Raw genomic sequence first — 6,400 nt, 5'->3', positions numbered from 1 at the left:
GATGCCCATCAATTGATGTCAACATGAGGAGTAGGGATTGCCATGCAACGGATGCACTAGAGCTATAAATGTATGAAAGCTCAATAAAAGGAAACTAGTGGGTGTGCATCCAACTTGCTTGCTCACGAAGACCTAGGGCATTTTGAGGAAGCCCATCGTAGGAATATACAAGCCAAGTTCTATAATGAAAAATTCCCACTAGTATATAAAAGTGACAACATGTGAGACTCTCTATATGAAGAACATGGTGCTACTTTGAAGCACAAGTGTGGAAAAGAGATAGTAACATTGCCCCCTTTTTATTTATTTTATTTATTTTCTTTTTTGGGGCCTTTTTTTCTTTTGGCCTTTCCCTTTTTCCTCTTTGGCCTTTCTTTTTTTTGGCCTTTTGTTTGGGGGGACAATGCTCTAATAATGATGATCATCACACTTTTATTGATTTCAACTCATGAATTATAACTCAAAACTAGAACAAGATATGACTCTATATGAATGCCTCTAGTGGTGTATCGGGATGGGCAATGAATCAAGAGTGACATGTATGAAAAATTATGCAAAGTGGCCTTGCCACAAATACGGTGTCAACTACATGATCATGCAATGGCAATATGACAATAGTAATGCGTGTCATGATGATAAACGGAATGGTGGAAAGTTGCATGGCAATATATCTCGGAATGGCTATGGAAATGCCATAATAGGTAGGTATGGTGGCTGTTTTGAGGAAGATATAAGGAGGTTTATGTGTGATAGAGCGTATCATATCACGGGGTTTGGATGCACCGGCGAAGTTTGCACCAACTCTCAAGGTGAGAAAGGGCAATGCACGGTACCGAAGAGGCTAGCAATGATGGAAAGGTAAAAGTGCGTATAATCCATGGACTCAACATTAGTCAAAAGAACTCATATACTTATTGAAAAAATCTACAAGTCATCAAAAACCAAGCACTACTCGCATGCCCCTAGAGGGATAGATTGGTAGGAAAAGACCATCGCTCGTCCCCGACCGCCACTCATAAGGATGCACAATCTAAGAACACCTCATGTTTCAAATTTGTTACACAACTTTAACCATACGTGCATGCTACGGGACTTGCTAACTTCAACACAAACATTCTTTAAATTCATAATCACCCAACTAGCATGACTTTAATATCACTACCTCCATATCTCAAAACAATTATCAAGTATCAAATTGATCATAGCATCCAATTCACTTCCTATGATAGTTTTTATTATACCCAACTTGGATGCCCACCATTCTAGGACCAATTTTATAACCATAGCAAATACCATGCTGTTCTAAAAGACTCTCAAAATAATATAAGTGAAGCATGAGAGACTTGTAATTTCTACAAAATTAAGCCACCGCCGTGCTCTAAAAGATATAAGTGAAGCACTAGAGCAAAAACTATCTAACTCAAAAGATATAAGTGAAGCACATAGAGTATTCTAATAAATTCCAATCAAGTGAGCTTCTCCCAAAAGGTGTGTACATCAAGGATGATTGTGGAAAACTAAAAATAAAATACTAATATCATACAAGACGCTCCAAGCAAAACACATATCATGTGGCGAATAAAAATATAGCTCCAAGTAAAGTTACCGATAAACGAAGACGAAAGAGGGGATGCCTTCCGGGGGCATCCCCAAGCTTAGGTTTTTGGCTATTCTTGAATATCCTGGGGTTCCATTGGGCATCCCCAAGCTTAGGCTCTTGCCACTCCTTATGCCATAGCCCATCAAATCTTTACCCAAAACTTGAAAACTTCACAACACAAAACTCAACAGGAAATCTCATAAGCTCCGTTAGTGAAAGAAAGCAAAACCACCACATAAGGTACTGTAATGAACTCATTCTTTATTTATATTGGTGTTAAATCTACTGTATTTCAAGTTCTCTATGGTTCATACCACTTAATACTAGCCATAGATGCATCAAAATAAGCAAACAACACACGAAAAACAGAATCTGTCAAAACCAGAACAGTCTGTAGCAATCTGTAACCCTTGAATACTTATGGAACTATAAAAATCCTACCAAAATAGTAAGTCATGGGAAATTTGTATATTGATCTACAGCAAAAAGAATCAACGCAAAAGCACATTTCTGTGAATTAAAAAAACTATTCTCATGCGCGCAAAGTTTCTGTTTTTCAGCAGAATCAAATTAACTATCACCATAGGTTATCCTATAGGTTCTACTTGGCACAAACACTAATTAAAACATAAAAACACATCCAAACAGAAGGTAGATGCAAAATTATTAGTAAACAGAAACAAAAACAAAAAACACAAATAAAATTGGGTTGCCTCCCAACTAGCGCTATCGTTTAACGCCTCTAGGTAGGCATAAAAGCGAGGATAGATCTAAGTAGTGCCATCTTTGATTTTCAGTTTTTTAGCGGAGTCATGCTCGAATCCGAGAGGTTCTTTACGTTTCCCTTCATACTCGGAAATATTTAGATCTAAAGAATCCAACCGCTTATTGCAAAGAGTAATCAACATACTCATGCGGTGAAGATTTCTGCTAACACTTTTAAGAGGCTCAAGAGACTTTTGTAATATTTGTGTTACTTCGCAAATCTTTCCAAACACTTGTGTTTCTTCTTGGGTAGGATGTGGTCGAATAAAACGGCAAGAGGAGGAGATTGGGAAAGAGAGGGCGAATAAAACGACAAGGGTGAAGTGGGGGAGAGGAAAACGAGAGGCAAATGGCAAATAATGTAAATGCGAGGGAGATGAGTTTGTGATGGATACTTGGTATGTCTTGACTTGAGCGAAGACCTCCCCGGCAACGGTGCCAGAAATCCTTCTTGCTACGTCTTGAGATTGCGTTGGTTTTCCTTGAAGAGGAAAGGGTGATGCAGCAATAGTAGTGTAAGTATTTCCCTCAGTTTTTGAGAACCAAGGTATCAATCCAGTAGGAGGCTCCTCAAAAGTCCCACGCACCTACACAAACAAATAAAGAACTCGCAACCAACATAATAAAGGGGCTGTCAATCCCTTCACGGCCACTTGTGAAAGTGAGATCTGATAGAGATAGTATGATAAGATAAATATATTTTTGGTATTTTATAACACAGATTGGAAAAGTAAAGATGCAAATAAACGTAGATTGAAAGCTTATATGATTAAAGATAAACCCGGGGGCCATATGTTTCACTAGTGGCTTCTCTCAAGATAGCATAAGTATTACGATGGGTGAACAAATTACCGTCGAGCAATTGATAGAAAATCGAATAATTATGAGATTATCTAGGCATGATCATGTATATGGGCATCACATCCGCGACAAGTAGACTGACTCCTGCATGCATCTACTACTATTACTCCACACATTGACCGCTATCCAACATGCATCTAGAGTATTAAGTTCATAAGAACAGAGTAACGTATTAAGAAAGATGACATGATGTAGAGGGATAAACTCATGCAATATGATATAAACCCCATCTTTTTATCCTCGATGGCAACAATACAATACGTGCCTTGCTACCCCTGCTGTCACTGGGAAAGGACACCGCAAGATTGAACCCAAAGATAAGCACTTCTCCCATTGCAAGAAAGATCAATCTAGTAGGCCAAACCAAACTGATAATTCGAGAAGACTTACAAAGATAACTTAATCACACATAAAAGAATTCAGAGGAGATTCAAATATTTCTCATAGATAAACTTGATCATAAACCCACAATTCATCGGATCTCGACAAACACACTGCAAAAAGAGTTACATCGAATAGATCTCCAAGAAGATCGAGGCGAACATGGTATTGAGATCCAAAAAGAGAGAAGAAGCCATCTAGCTAATAACGGAGGGGCTATGGTGTTGATGTAGAATCCCTCCATGGTCGATTCCCCCTCCGGCGGAGCGTCGGCGAAGGCTCCAAGATGGGATCTCGCGGATACAGAAGGTTACGGTGGTGGAAATAGTTTTTCGTTGGCTCCCTGGATGTTCTCGAGGTATGTGAGTATATATAGGAGGAAGAAGTAGGTCGGTGGCCTCTCAAGGGGCCCATGAGATAGGGGACGCGCCCTGTAGGGGTGGGCGCGCCCTCCACCCTCGTGGCCGCCTCGTCTGCTTCTTGACTTGCACTCCAAGTCCTCTGGATCACGTTCGTTCCAAAAATCACGCTCCCGAAGGTTTCATTCCGTTTGGACTCCGTTTGATATTCCTTTTCTTCGAAATACTGAAATAGGCAAAAAAACAGCAATATGGGTTGGGTCTCCGGTTAGTAGGTTAGTCCCAAAAATGATATAAATGTGTAAAGTAAAGCCCATAAACATCCAAAACGGGTAATATAATAGCATGGAACAATCAAAAATTATAGATACGTTGGAGACGTATCAGCTATTTATAGCCAGGAGGCAACCCGACCTGATTTGTCCAAAATGACCCTGGGTCACTAAGGAACTGACACGTGTCCAATGATCAGATTTCAAACACACGCGACAGCTTAGCTTAGGCTACAAGCCAAGCTGACCCATCCAGCTCTGGATAAGATTTTCTCTCATTGTCTTCGCTCGAAGACATAGGTTTTGGTTGAGCATCACATCAGTTACTCTGACTTTGTTCACTTGGACCCCACTTAATAGTACGGTGGTTCCTATGACTCAACAAAGAAGAAAAGAAAACTACAAAACAACTATGTCTTGGCACTCCATAGTCTTCACGCGATGCCTTCTCCTGTCATAGTCTTCAATGTGAATGTCTTCACAGACCACCATTGTCTTCAATGTGTTCACACATTTTTAGGGGTCATCTCTGGTAGGTAAACCGAATCAATATGGGACTACTACCTGTGTTATCCTGCAATTCTCACAAACACATTAGTCCCTCAACCAAGTTTGTCGTCAATACTCCAAAACCAACTAGGTGTGGCACTAGATGCACTTACACCTAGTATCCATTATGTTCTGAGATTGATGTTGCTATGACTTTGTTATGCTTAATGCTTGTCATTGGGGCCCGAGTGCCATGATTTCGGATCTGAACCTATTTGTTTTCCTGAATATATGTGAGTTCTTGATCCTATCTTGCAAGTCAATAGTCACCTACTATGTGTTATGATCCGGCAACCCCGAAGTGGCAATAATCGGGACCACTCCCGGTGATGACCGTAGTTTGAGGAGTTCATGTATTCACTAAGTGTTAATGCTTTGGTCCGGTACTCTATTAAAAGGAGGCCTTAATATCCCTTAGTTTCCAATAGGACCCTGCTGCCAAGGGTAGGACAAAAGATGTCATGCAAGTTATTTTCCATAAGCACGTATGACTATATTCGGAATACATGCCTACATTACCTTGATGAACTGGATCTAGTTCTGTGTCACCCTATGTTCTAACTATTGCATGAGGAATCGCATCCGACATAATTATCCATCACTGATCCAATGCCTACGAGCTTTTCACATATTGTTCTTTGCTTAGTTACTTTACCGTTGCCACTGTTACAATTACTACAAAACTGCTACTGTTACTTTTGCCACCGTTACCGTTACTTCCATACTACTTTGCTACTAAATACTTTGCTACAGATATTAAGTCTTTGAGGTGTGGTTGAATTGAAAACTCAACTGCTAATACTTGAGAATATTCTTTGGATCCCCTTGTGTCGAATCAATAAATTTGGGTTGAATACTCCACCCTCGAAAACTGTTGCGATCCCCTATACTTGTGGGTTATCAAAAACTTAGTCCATTTTTCTGTATTAGATGATGACGATAATGATGATGATATATATGATGATATATGAAAACTAGCTTGGTCAATTTTTTGTACTAGATGATGATGATGATGATATATGAAAACTTTTTTAGATGTATATATATGATGATGATGATGATGTAATTTTGTTCGATGATATATGATGATGTAATTTTGTCGATCTATATACCCCCTCACATATAACTTCGACATGAGGGGGGTCGATATACCCCCACCCCGATAACACTTTTTTCTATGTATATGTCATCGTTGTCGATATACCCCCTCTCCGATAACTTCAACATGAGGGGGGGTCGACATACACCCTCCCCGATAACATTTTTTTCTATGTATATGTCGTTGTTGTCGATATGCCCCCTCCCCGAGAACTTTGATATATCTATCTCTCATGTTTATATATTAATTGCCATGTTGTAATATTTGCAGAAACTATGGATCATCAAACAGACTTCGAACAAGAAGAGATATTAGGGGACATAATCCATGGCGGAGGTGATGTCTTGTTGTTTCTCAATGAACTTGAAAAAGGTCTGGAAGGAGCGGAAGGAGGCGGTGATCAAACAATGGAGGAGGAAAGTGATGATCATGATGGTGGCTCCGGCGACCGTGATGACGGCTCAGGTGACCGAACGGAGTCGGGATCAGCTGTTGCAAAGTCCGGCGAGGTATA

Source organism: Triticum dicoccoides, chromosome 4B (genome assembly GCF_002162155.2).
Source record: "Triticum dicoccoides isolate Atlit2015 ecotype Zavitan chromosome 4B, WEW_v2.0, whole genome shotgun sequence".
Taxonomy (NCBI): Eukaryota; Viridiplantae; Streptophyta; class Magnoliopsida; order Poales; family Poaceae; genus Triticum; species Triticum dicoccoides.
The sequence above is the reverse complement of the archived record's forward strand: the minus strand, read 5'-3'. Positions refer to the sequence as shown.